Source organism: Copidosoma floridanum, unplaced genomic scaffold (genome assembly GCF_036245765.1).
Source record: "Copidosoma floridanum isolate Cflo_tuat_1 unplaced genomic scaffold, Cflo_Japanese_pri ptg000040l, whole genome shotgun sequence".
NCBI lineage: Eukaryota > Metazoa > Arthropoda > Insecta > Hymenoptera > Encyrtidae > Copidosoma > Copidosoma floridanum.
Genome location: NW_028321917.1, coordinates 2,953,310 through 2,966,480, shown reverse-complemented (window position 1 = coordinate 2,966,480; position 13,171 = coordinate 2,953,310). Strand labels below are relative to the sequence as shown.

At 33.7% G+C, this 13,171-nt stretch overlaps 1 non-coding gene across 1 annotated transcript; it reads right to left on the bottom strand.

Annotated features, from left to right (window-relative positions):
• Nucleotides 1–12,564: 12,564 nt before the first annotated feature.
• Nucleotides 12,565–12,730, bottom strand: LOC111643720 (U1 spliceosomal RNA). The gene has a single exon (XR_002759741.2). It is a non-coding gene; the product is annotated as a U1 spliceosomal RNA (small nuclear RNA).
• Nucleotides 12,731–13,171: the final 441 nt, after the last annotated feature.

Below are 13,171 nucleotides of genomic sequence, written 5' to 3'. Positions count from 1 at the left end.
TATACCATAATATACACATATAGATAAAAAACAGATTTTTGGTGATATCAGCGGGGTGTGGGTCTGGGAACTGGAACAGCCAATCAGGAGTCATGACATAGAATGCGTTCTCTCTCGTACCTTTTTACGTCCCCTCTGGCTTGGTCGCGCAGTCTATTGTTATAAATCTATGGATAAACCTATTGGGTACTATGAGATTCATGCTTATTAACCGTATGTATTGTCAACGTATGGTAACAGCGATGTAATTCGTATTTCAATTTAACATTAAGATTTGTGTCTTTTACCATCCAGAAGTTCTTTAAATGTTTATGGAAGATTGTTCAAGGCAGATACAAATACATCAGTAACAAGTACTACATTGATAAACAAGGCCATCTGCCACTTATTTGAAAAAATAAGGTATGAGATAAATGCTGTAGAGGTGGACAAGTACAAAAATGTTAGATAAACAACCCTTATGAAAAATTGGCTATCGCTTCGTCCTGATAAAAAATCTATGATTAATGCAGGTCGGCTTGGTGTTGGAGAAGATGATGATCTTACTAGTAATAACGGCTACTTTGTTATTATGTGTTGGAAATGAGAGCGACCGACAGTAGGCCCGGCTTTTGTGTACATTGTGTACACTTGTAGTCTCTGTCGGCCCAACGCTCTGTGCGTGTGCGCTTGGTCGACTTGGCGCGCTGCAGGTGTGTGTGTGCGTATTCACGCGGCAAGCCTTGTATACTGTAAGCGCCAGATTATACTCAGCTCTCGTCGAAGATAGACTCTCTTAATTTACGTTGCCAAACTCTAGCATTCAAAGGTGCATACATCACCTTAAATGCTAGTGTAAATTTTCTGATTAACTCTCTCAATACAGTGGACAAAACTCAGTTGTGCAGTGCAGTGCACTTAGTGCTTTGTTTAAGTTGCTTACTGCATAATCTGCAGACCAGCTCAAATAGTTAATCTCATCAAACTACCAGTGATTATCAACAGCAAGATTCAGTGAAACTCTTGTGTATTTCTACAGACAGTAATTGTGTATTTCTACAGACAGTAATTGTGCATTTCTACAGACAATCGTTTTTCGTTAATCAATATTTCAATCAGTTATATTATATCAGTGCTTTCAATTTCACATTTATTCGTGTAACTTTCAAACTCTCTTGCGAGCTCAAGGCCAGTGTGTGTTTACATATTGTGTTATTCAACTTGACTCTTTTCTTTCTACATTCTTCGCTTTTATATATTTCAATAGTTCATTGCTTTAAGACTATAGACATTATTTCTTTTCTCCTGTATTATTTTGACCTTTACTATTTTTGTGAATATTAACTGTGATTTTTCTTGGCCTTTGAGTGACATTAAAAGTTGTTATTTTATGCTGTTTAATTTTATTGTGTTTTATTGTGTCTTCCCAATCACCCTATCCGAGCCTAGTGTGTGCTAACGCATACGCCTAGAACATTATGCTTCCACTGAATATGATTTTAGGTTTTGCTGAAGACTATCGTAAGATAGTTGTTAATGTAAAACATGAGCTTATACTTACAAGAGCAAGAAACGACACAGATGCCGTGTTGCAAATTCCAGTTAATGTTAATGCTGCTGATTTCAAGGCAGTAGCAACCTGGGAAAATTTCAAAATATTAATATTAAAGTTTGAATGGCTTATGCCGTATGTAGTAATGCCAGATTTGCATAAAATTTGTATATTGAATTATCTGTAAAAAGACAAGTTTATATCTATGTGTTCTCGAACTTGGAAATTATATGAGTATCCCCTCTTACCTAGCACATCCAAATACATATGGACAGTTAAAACGTCTAATCAGTTGGAAAAGCCATGATACATTATTTTAGCCTTTTAAACTAACCGTAAAAGTCAGAAAGACATAAGCTCCAGTATGTTTGATCACTGCAACATAAAAAATATGAAACTCTATTTAAATTCACAATATTATCCTTATGGTGATCTGAATCTTGATATAACGCGTAATCAGTATGCATTGCTATATCATATGTATGCTAATTTTTGAAATTCATGTTATGACAAAGATTTTGCACCTTCACTAGGCAAATATCACTTTCTCAATCGAATACCTTTAATCGTCCTCTATAGTTTCAAACAAAACGAGTCATTGAAAAATGGTCAAGTCGATTCAGTGCTTTGCTAGCATCAGTTTATTTTCAACCACTATGGATAAAGGTCAGAGTAATAGCTAGAGTAAAAAAGAAGCAAAAAATAAACGACGACAAGGAGAGTGAAAAAAATTTATGAGGAGAAATGAGAAGAAAGACATAAAGGTTGAAAAAATAAAATCTGAGGAAAAATCAAAAGACAAAGACTGTAAAATTGTTTGAAAAATTAATGTGTTTAATAAGCTCTACTTTAATCAATATGTCACATAAGCCGTGTAGAAGTCATTTTACAACTAATATTAAGTATCAAGAAATTTCAACTAAGGATGATGATGATAGAAATAAGAAATCTGGACTGAAAAACCTTGTTGATAAGTATTTAACCAAATTGTTGTGCCCTAAAAATAAAAGTTATAAAAAAATTTACAGAAACAATAAAATTAAAAATTATAATAGAGTAAGATGGAGTACTTTGTGGACATGCAAGGTTTCAAGAAATCGGGTAATGATTATGTGCTCAAAGAATTGGCTATCCTTCTGCTCATTACTAACGATACGGAAGCATAAAAATTTCTTTTTAAAGCACTTTTTACCTGGCGAAAATTACCATAAAAGTGTAGACATGAAAATTTATACCTTGAACTTTGCTATTACGGACTAATCTGGGACATTTTACAAAGATACATGTTGTTTGAGATTTAAAAAAAAAGTGGCTTGAATGATTTGGCTATAAAGTCACTGATATGACATACTATCCACCGTTTAAACTCCTGAGATTGGTTACTACTTGCACACATCCCAACGGAGCCTAAAAATCCATGTCTGCTCTTTATAATGTGAAGCGTATGAAAAAATTTTACCTTAATATGGAATGAGTTGATGTTTATAATGATGATGATAATAATATAGAACTGTAAGAGTGTATTGTATTGTATTGTATTTTAAGAATAAGATGTTTGTCAAACCAATTTTATAAATCATGTACATTTTTTATTAAATATAAACTGATTTTAAAAAATTGAACAAAAAATGTTTAACAATTATTTTGCTACCATTGCACATCCAACATAATCATGTAACGCGCTCACTAACACAATAAATATGTTTATATGCATATAACTACCACGTACACAAGTTGCGCACAATTTCATACATTCAAGCAGCGCGCGCAAAACAGCGCTGCAGATGATTTACGCACATTGCAGCGCACATAAACTTGAATAGCACGCGCAAACTCAAGCAGTGCTGCAGGTGGCACACACAACCTCAAGCAGCGCACGCAGAAGGAGTGCGATGAAGCCACAGCTCCTGCTCACCCACCAGCTGCAGGATGGACTACTTCACCCAAAAAGAGGGGACCGCTTGCCACGGAGAGAGAGTGGGCCAAAATTGTTATAGCTTTCCTAATAACGTGATATACAATATTAAGTTGTGATTCACGCATAATTAACTGCAATATTTTAATCTGTAAAAAAAAGTTTTTTAATTAAACTGTCAAAAAATTCAATGTTTTTAAATTTATTTGTTATTGGTAGCAGTTATCTTAAAATTTTAAGTATTTTATTCACACTAAGAATGGTAAATTTCGTAAGAATATTAAGTGACGACATTTGTCTGGCTATTGAAGGAGTATTTATGAAGCACTGCTCTACCATACTGTTCAAACAAGAATTTTATACTTGTATAATTTGGTTTGAACTGTGTAAAAGTATTTTACCAAACCACTTTTTGGCTGCTACAATAAATAAATACAAAAAACGTTGTCACCAAATACTTTCGTGTAATTCAGAATACATTGTAAATTATTTTAAAAAGGAAACAGAAGCTAAAACAAAAAAAAAATGTTCGTAAACAAAATGATATTAATGATCACGCAAAGCGTTGTGTTGATACAGATTGCAGTGCAAAGCCAACCAGTACCATTACTGGTTTCGTTGAAGATTTGAAAATACATAATTTGACCCACAATTCGATTTTACCTGAGATACTACCTGATCAGGTTCTTTTGTCAACTAATGATGCAGTGGATATTAGTATTTTGATTGGAGATGTTACAAATGTTGTGAATCCTTTTCTTATCAATAGCAACTAGGATTCCAATGTGACTAATGTATCTGGTAAAGTTTTAGATAAAGTAGATGATAAGAAAGGTTTTAATTCATCAAAATTTGATACCTAAGCCGTAGAAAATGCCGCAAAAAAATAAGACTGAAAATACACCAATCGATACTATTGCTTCTATGCCTGTTGCTAAGAAAAAAAGTCGTCTACCGCAGTCTACCATGACTTTGCCAAAATCTTTTTGGGAAAATATGTTTCAGATGAAGATAAAATACGTCTAAAACTATAGGGTCAACTGATGGGTTTAACAACGTATTTTTAAAAGTATTCCAATTTTGTGTTTTGTCGATTCAGAACCACAAATTCTATACTAATAAGAAAACGAGAAATTAACTTTTTTTGGGGGCCATTGCAGATTGCAAGATTTCTTCGTGCACATCACTTTAATTTATTGTTACGCAGCAGATAATAGCACCTTATGAAGACCTTGAAAATGAAGTGTGCACTTCAAGCCCTATTTTCCATGACTCAGAGGAGTAAGAAATGCATCGCTGTCCAATAAAATACGGAAAAAAAAACAAGTGTGCTGAAGAACTAGAGAAAAATTCTACTGCTATGGTCAAATGGGCTGCTATCCAAAAAGTATCCAATTAAATATTATCTCACGGAAACTAGAATAATGCGTCAAGTTTAATGATATTGCATAAAATAAAGAGTGGAAGCCGGGACAGAAATGACTTGGATAATGATTACTACAGATTCATGGAAAAATTGAAACTACTTTATTACAGTGAGACATGCGGTGATAAAATGAAAGGATACAAATGTTGTATCGAATACCATGCAGTGGATCCATTGATGATTATCTTATATAATAAAAAACAATTAAGATATGTCCCTCTTAAAATCGCAGAAGCCTTCTTATCTTCTCATACAGAAGCCGCTTTTTTTTTAATTCTTACGCTGATCACTTACGTTTGTTGTCAACGAAAATAGTAGGTACATGAAATTAAAACTAATGTTAGTTTGGAAATAATGGAATCAGTATGTTATGCGTCTTATTTAACGATATAGAAAAATGACACCAAATAAGTAAGGGCTTAACAATTATACATTCATGCTCATCTCACATGATAAAAAATATGAGAAAACAATTTAAAAAATGCTTTCCAAATAAAAAAATTTAAATGGCTGAACGAAGAATATCTATTACATTACTCACCACCTTAATTCATTGCCAAAACGCTACTGATGCTATGATTCATTTAGAAAAATTTATTTGAATTTTTGGCCAATTTTGCGAAGACGTAAATTTAGAAAAACTTGTGTCAGCGGTAGAAAAATATGATACAGAAGATAATACAGCTGAAGAAAAGTATTTTGACGAGGTTAATTTTGAAAACTTTGAAGAATTACCCAAAAATATTATGAAATCATCGAACTGCTATCAGCTATTTTTAAATAAAAAAGAGGAGATATTTAATTCACCTGTTACTAATCTTACGAAAAATGGTTTTTTCTCTAAGAATTTGATTATACTATAATTTATCTTTTAGTTTATTTTCCTCTATGGTCATCCGTGGGAATATCCAGATTTGGATTAACAAGGTATAGTAGTACTGCAGTAGAAAATACTATCAAAGTCTTAAAAGAACAAGATTTAAGAAATGCAGAGCAATTACTTATACCACGCCTTATTCAAAAAAATTAAAAAGTCATTCGAGCTAAGATTAAAGAAAGAGAACTTTCTTTGATATCAAAACCAGACAAAAAAAAACCTTAAAAAATCTAAAAAAAGATAGAAAATAATTTTAAAAAATCATAATATAGAATCTGAACTACCATGACCAACCGATAAACTAGAGGTTGAGACATGGAAAAAGGGTTCTAAACGAAAACGAGGACGTACTCGGCATTTTGAACAGTAAGCACTGTAATAAAGCATTAACTAAATGTTAAAAAAAAAAGATATACTCCAATCTATGCTTTGAACTTTAAAAAAAAATTAAGGTAATAGAGAAAAAAAAATAAAAGCATTAAACAGTCGGAAAACTTTAAAAACACAACGTGTGTTAAGACGTTATAAAAAGCTGATAAATCTAGCGATTTGTAAAAGAAAGGAATTGGAGTCCAGAGCTTGAGGCTGCTTATGGTAACGTTCACAATAATTCATACAGCGAAGATGGCAAGATTGATTTTACTTATACCGTTCATTATTGATTTTCGGAATCACAAGACAATTTGACGAATACCCTCAAAATTTCCCAAATTTACAAAATAATATAAATGGTTATGTAAAGATTTCTGTAGGTGGGTTAAGTAACAAAACAGTGAGAAGAAAAATCTTTGACTTATACCTGTAAATTATGTTTTTCCATACAAACACTAGACTTTATTATTAGTTATTCTCGGCCACAAGTGCATCATACATTTTGATTCTCTTCTAACCTCCCCTCCCCTCAACAGCAGTACTTGAAAGTATACAAGCGTGCATTCAATATTAAACCAGATATCAGTTTACATGGGATGAATAGACAGTGTACGCTCCCACAGATGTACCTAAACAACTTAATGGTGATTGTGCTATTCATATATATGAGTGGGCTGCAACGGTCGCTTCTTGCTCGACAAAATCCTTTGCTAAAGCTGATATGGGAAGCATTCGGAAACCTTTAGCACATATTTTAAGTAGGGCTAAACCGTATATTCTTGCACGTCTTCATACCGTAATAGCATACTTGTCATTTATTATTCGTTTTGTAATATAAACCAAAGAAAATGAGATCTGATTTGTCCACGATAAGTTAATAAGGACAGCAAGGACGAATTTATTTTTAAAAAAAAATATATATATATAGAAATAGTTTTTGGCAGATACATACATCACTCCAGGGCAGCCCCAAAGTCCAAGGGTAGTTGTGAAGCAACGCCCGAGGAATTATTAGAAATATCCTGATCAAATGCACATTTCTGGCGAATCTTGGTCTCCCTAACGAGAGCATACCAGCTCCTCAAAAACACCCCAAATAGAAAAAATTTATTTTCACCACAATTATGTAAGCAAATTTAATAATCAAACTAGGAAAAAATAAGCCTTATCAGATCTAGCATATTGGTTATAAGCTTTGTAACTTAACAAATCAATAAAATCATGTTATGTATCTGAAATTAAAGAAAACAAGCCCTATTAAGATATCCAAATCATTATTTTCCGGCATAGTAGAACTGATTCCTCTTAAAAAAATCTCACTTTACTGCATTGCAGCAGATGTATTATGAATAAAGTAGAGGTTAATATTTTTTTTACTTCTATTTAATAAACTGAATCACGTTATGCATCAAAAAAGAAAAAAAATAAGTATTATCTGTATGACATCTGAATTATTATTTTGAAGTTTCATAAAATAGATTTTCCTTTAAAAAATATATGTTTTTCCTCACTGCAGCTGCTTTATTATGAAAAAAGCATTGTTCATAAATTTCGTACCTCTAAATTATAGATTGCAATCACGTAATGGATAAAAGAAAAAAGAAATTACGCCCAGTAGGACCTCTGAACGATCATTTTGAGGCTTTGTAAAATTGATTTTCTTCGAGTAAATGTCAGTTTCTTGTTAGTGCAGCAGCTTTATTACAAATAAAGCATTGGTTACAATTTTTGCCTCCAATGAAAAGATAACATTATGTTATAGATCAAGAAAGGAAAAAAATAAGCCGTGTAGGACCTCTGTGTCTGAAGTTTCGAGCACTCGCCCAAGTGATTTTTGAAAATTAATTTTCCCGCGTCCATTTTTTGCTAACTAGTTATTTACAATAAAAACAATGATGAATTAAAATATTATCATATTTGAAGCCAACGAAAATTTTTGGCAACATAAATTAGGATTTTTGAATGCGTATTGACCATTTATTTAAACATAGTAGCCTATAACTTGAATAATTTCAATATTCTTGCGTTTATTTTGCAATTTTGGCAAGTTAAGTGAGTAATCAATTGTATTCTACCATTTCACGAATGTCGGACTTAAGGAAAATTTTTAACGTCATCATTGCCCGCACATTTTCGACCCAAATAAGTTAGTTTTTATAATAATGAGTGCGTTACTCTCATTATACTGATTTTCCCGCGTCTAAATTGCATTATCTTTTAACTGATGTTTTGAACAATAATATGCCATGGTTTTATTGCAATACGAGATAAGAAAAAGTAACAGCAGTGACACAACCTACCATTTTTCCATTTTTCCATTTTTCCGACCTGACTTTAGCGTTCTTTTGGGATATTCAGCTCAATATTCTGATTTTACTATTTTTTTGCTCCAACTGTTATACAGACTATTTATTTACAATATAAACAATAAATATTGACAATATTAAGGCTTTCACATTTGTGAAATGGTAAAAAACAATTAATTATTCATTTAACTCACCACAATTGCAAAATGGGGGTGAAAATATTAAAATGATTGGAGTTGTAGGCTGCTATGTTTAAATAAATGGTCAGTAAGCATATAAAAATCTTTATTTATGTTGCAAAAAATTTTTCTTGGCTCTAAATACGATAATATTTAAAATTATTTTTTTTTCATTGTAAATAACTAGTTAGCAAAAATGGGCGGGGAAAAAAAAATTTCAAAAAATCACTTGGGCGAGCGCTTGAAACTTCAGACAGATCTGAATTATTATTTTTAGGCTGTGTAAAATTTATTTCCTCGAAAAAATCCATGTTTCTTGACATTTCAGCAGCTTTTTTACAAACAAAGCATGGTTAATAATCTTTGTGCCTCTGATAAGCAAGTTACATTATGTTGTACTCCTAAAAAAAAAAAATAATCTGAACACGACCTATGAATTGTTGTTTTGAGGCTGTAAAATATTTATTTTCTGCGAGTAAATCTCAGTACCTTATCATTGCAGCAGCTTTATCGTAAGCTGATTTTCTTCGAAAAAATACATGTTTCTTCTCACTGCAGCAGCTTGTAAGACCTTGCAATTATTATTTTGAGGCTACAATAAACTTATATGCGGGTCTAGTCCCTCAAGACACCGCCGGGGCCAAGTATCGCGTTGACTGGTGTCATCATCGCTTCTCGCGACTCTCTTGGACACGTTACACCAGGGGGGGAATAAGGCTTACTGAGAAAAGAGTACTCACGAGTATTATTTAACCATAAAATAATATATTTAAAAAAAAAGAAAATATAAAATCATATAACGGTTACTCGCGCGCGTGTGCGTTTGTGTGTAAGTCCGTCAAGCGCGGATGCTCGTGGCGCAAAATCGTGACACGGGCAGACGCACGCGGGCTAACGAGGGCGGCTGCCCTTTACAAAGGTTACCTGCAGGCAGGTACTTACGTCGCTATCAGAGGGACGCTGTCATCGAGTTGTCGCGTTTTCCGGTGACTGTGGTGTTGAGGAGCAGCCTATTCACTGGTGTCAGCAGGCGTCCCTGCTGATCAAGCTGCAGTACTGTGGTTTGTAGCTCATCGTCTCGATGGCCTTGAACTCGACGTCGCCTGCTTTTTCAGCCGGACCAGAAACAAAAACAGCATCAAGCACTATACTGGGAAGTCGTACAAGTCGCAGTCGCAACAACAACAGTGAGAAAATGCTTCACGCGTGCTTGCAGGCCCAAGCTAATCAGGAGATCTCTCGGCCATTTCTTATTTTCCCCTCTTTTTCCTTACCCCTTTCTTTTTGTTCCCTTTAACCAAATTCCCTCTTTGCCTTACTCATCTATACTACCCAAGATGGCCTCATGGTGTCTCACTGTTTCACTCCCTGACTAGACGTTGGATACCGGGGTAATCAACTCTACGTCCTAGGCGCCATCCGGGAAGGCTATGAGTAAAATTTATGTGGGGAAAATACATAGATAGTAAGAAAAGAGGGCACCATTTATTGCAATGAAAAAGAAACACAAAAAAAAGGGCACCAAAAAAAATTCAAGAAAGAGTAAAATGAAAGAAAAGCAAAGAAAGAAAATAGGATGAAAAAAAATAAATAGAAAAAAGTTCAGCAGGGTAGCCCACCCTTATCGACTGCAGACCCTGGCTTGGCTTAGCGTGAGTGTGATCACTCTTGAACTCAGTCCCCGTCCACGCGCTTGAAGCGGTAGTGCTTGGAGCACCTTGGGCACTTCTTCCCGATCGGAAATTTAGCAAGGCTTTTAAGCTAGTTAGCTGGGCCAAATGTTAGTTATCTGGGTGGTACCAAGCTAGAATTGTAATGGGGCTCTGTGTGGGGGCTGATTGGGTCCAATAAAGTTATGGTCTACCTAGCTTTACCTTGTATGCATCAAGAGCGGAGATATATATATAAAAAAGGTGACTTATGCAGACTTTACATGCTTTAACGACGTATGTTAATAACACGGTAGAATTATGCAGACTTTCGCATAGTTCCTAATTTGTCCGCATAATTACCTCCCCACCCATGCATATGCACGGAGGATTATTGTCCTAAATAATCACTGTTCTCACATGCAAGCACTGAAAACTTCGATGAAAATAAAAGAGCATCATCAATAAGCATGTATGAACAATGAAGTATGATGTATGACACGTTATTTTTAAGGTACACTGATAACAAAAAATTAAGGTGCGTGTGCACGGTCACTTTGCGTGTAAATATATCGTACATCAAAATTCTCGATGTACGACACAGCGTACACCGAGATTTTCGATGTACGACGCAGGATGCATCCAAAATCTCGGTGAAACTTAAGGTGCCGTGTAGGATATTTATAAGTTGACACATTACAGGTTATGTGGCTCGTATCATATGGTCGTGAGTATCAAACGTTCCTGGTTACACAAACGCATCATTAAAACTTTGTACCTTGCAACTTATTAAAAAGTCAAACCCTTTCTAAAAACTTACCTTGTATTAATAACTTTATTAACGTATCATTGTATCATGGTATATGGATACAAAATCTCAACTTGGGTGACCGCTTCAACGTACACTGGAAATTTCAGTGAACGCTTCAACGTACACTGGAAATTTCAGTGAATGCAAGAGCGTTCACTGAAAACTTTGGTGTATGTATTGTGACATCGAGATTAGCAGTGTATGCACGCAATATAACCGTTTACATACACCTTAATTTTATGATGCTGCATGCACTTGAAATGTTTGTGTCATACATCGTACTTTTTGGTTACAACACATTAATTAACGAGGACGCTATTTTAAGAATCGACTTTTATTTGGACAATAATCCTCCGTGTGATTGTTCGCATAAGTCACCTTTTCTAAACACACGCACACACAAGTTTCTTCGTTAGAGGTGTTTGGGTTGCCTCCTTATTTATTTAGAGGTTACTCAACTTATTTTAATTTGGTTAAATTAAAGTGGTAAAAAAAGAAAAACTTACTTAGGGTGGGCTTAGCAAATTTAAAATCATACAACTATACTTTTTTCACCTTCCTGCGCGCTAAATTCGCTGACTCTCAATTAACAGATTATAGTTAAGTTCAAAAACATTGTATTTAATGCGCTCACCTTCCAAATGCTGAAATTTCAGACCAATACACGAATGTAATGAGCTAAATATATTTTGATATTATAATAGCAGCATGGATACTACAAAAATGTCCAATTTGTGGTAGGAGTCACAAGGTTGTAAATCTTGCTGTGCACCTTAAAAATAAACAAAAATTAATTTTCGAAGAAAATAAAACTGTAAAGAAAATACAGAAATGGTAAACGCATCTAACAATTTGGTTTGAATGAAATAAAATTGGCAATTTTGCAAAATCTTTCAAGTATCCTAATACTCCAGAAAACTATACTTTTAATAATTAACTAAAAAGTTGGGTAAAAAGAAAAAGAAAAAGAAAAAATACTGTAATAGGTAGATTAAATACAGTATCATCAAAAGATTATGAACGATTCTTTTTTAAATTATTATTAAATAAAAAAAATGGAGCAACTTCATTTGAAGATTAAAAAAAATTCAAAGATATAAAATATAAAACATTCAAAGATACTACGATTACCATGGGTTTAATCGAGTATCATTTACAGATGAACAATATTTTCCAAGAAGCTAGTACTTGCATGCTTCCTCATCAATTAAGAAAATTTTTTGCATTGTTTTTGATATCAGAGAATATACAAGGTGAAAAAATTTGGAATAAGTATAAAAACTTTTTTTGTGAAGATTTCATTCATAATAAAAAAAATTGTGCTCTTCTGCACATCAACGAAATTTTTGAACTTGCAGATAAATCATGTAAATCATTTAATTTACCTGTACTGCCTAAACTTGACATACAAAACAATGATGACGCAGAGAAAGTAGCATTCTGTAAACATACGTTCCATTCGATGTATGCTCAGCTAAACAATAAACAAAAAAACATTTTTAAAATTCTTTAAAAAAACTTGCACGAGCTACCAAAAATAATACACCCGAGATATCTACTTTAGGGATATTTGCAGGGGTCAGCTCAGTCGAAGTGCAATGAGAGAGCCTCACCCCGGGGGATCTGCCTTGTTGATCACAGAAAACCCCTGCCCTTACAACTATATAATTTAGGAAGATATATATATATATATTTACTAGTGGGGCTCTCGCCCCCCTGCGCGCACTGCCCGCCAACCCCCCAACTTCCGAATATTGTGCCTCAATACAAAGCAGTATCAATACAAAGTACAATTAGTAAATACGTAGATGCTAGATATGTAAGTCCAATGGAAGCAGCTTGGAGACTTCAAGAATATCCAATTTGTGGTAGAAGTCATACAGTTTTAAATCTAGCTGTTCATCTTGAAAATAAACAAAAACTCATGATTGAAGAAAATAATATCAAAAATGTAATAAAAAATTATCAAACACCCCTTACAGCTGGGTTTGAATTAAATAAAGTAGATGATTTTGTAAAATCGCTAAAATATGTTAACATTCCAGAACATTACATTTTTGACAATAAACTTAAAATTTGGAAAAAAAGGAAAGTTACACTGAAAA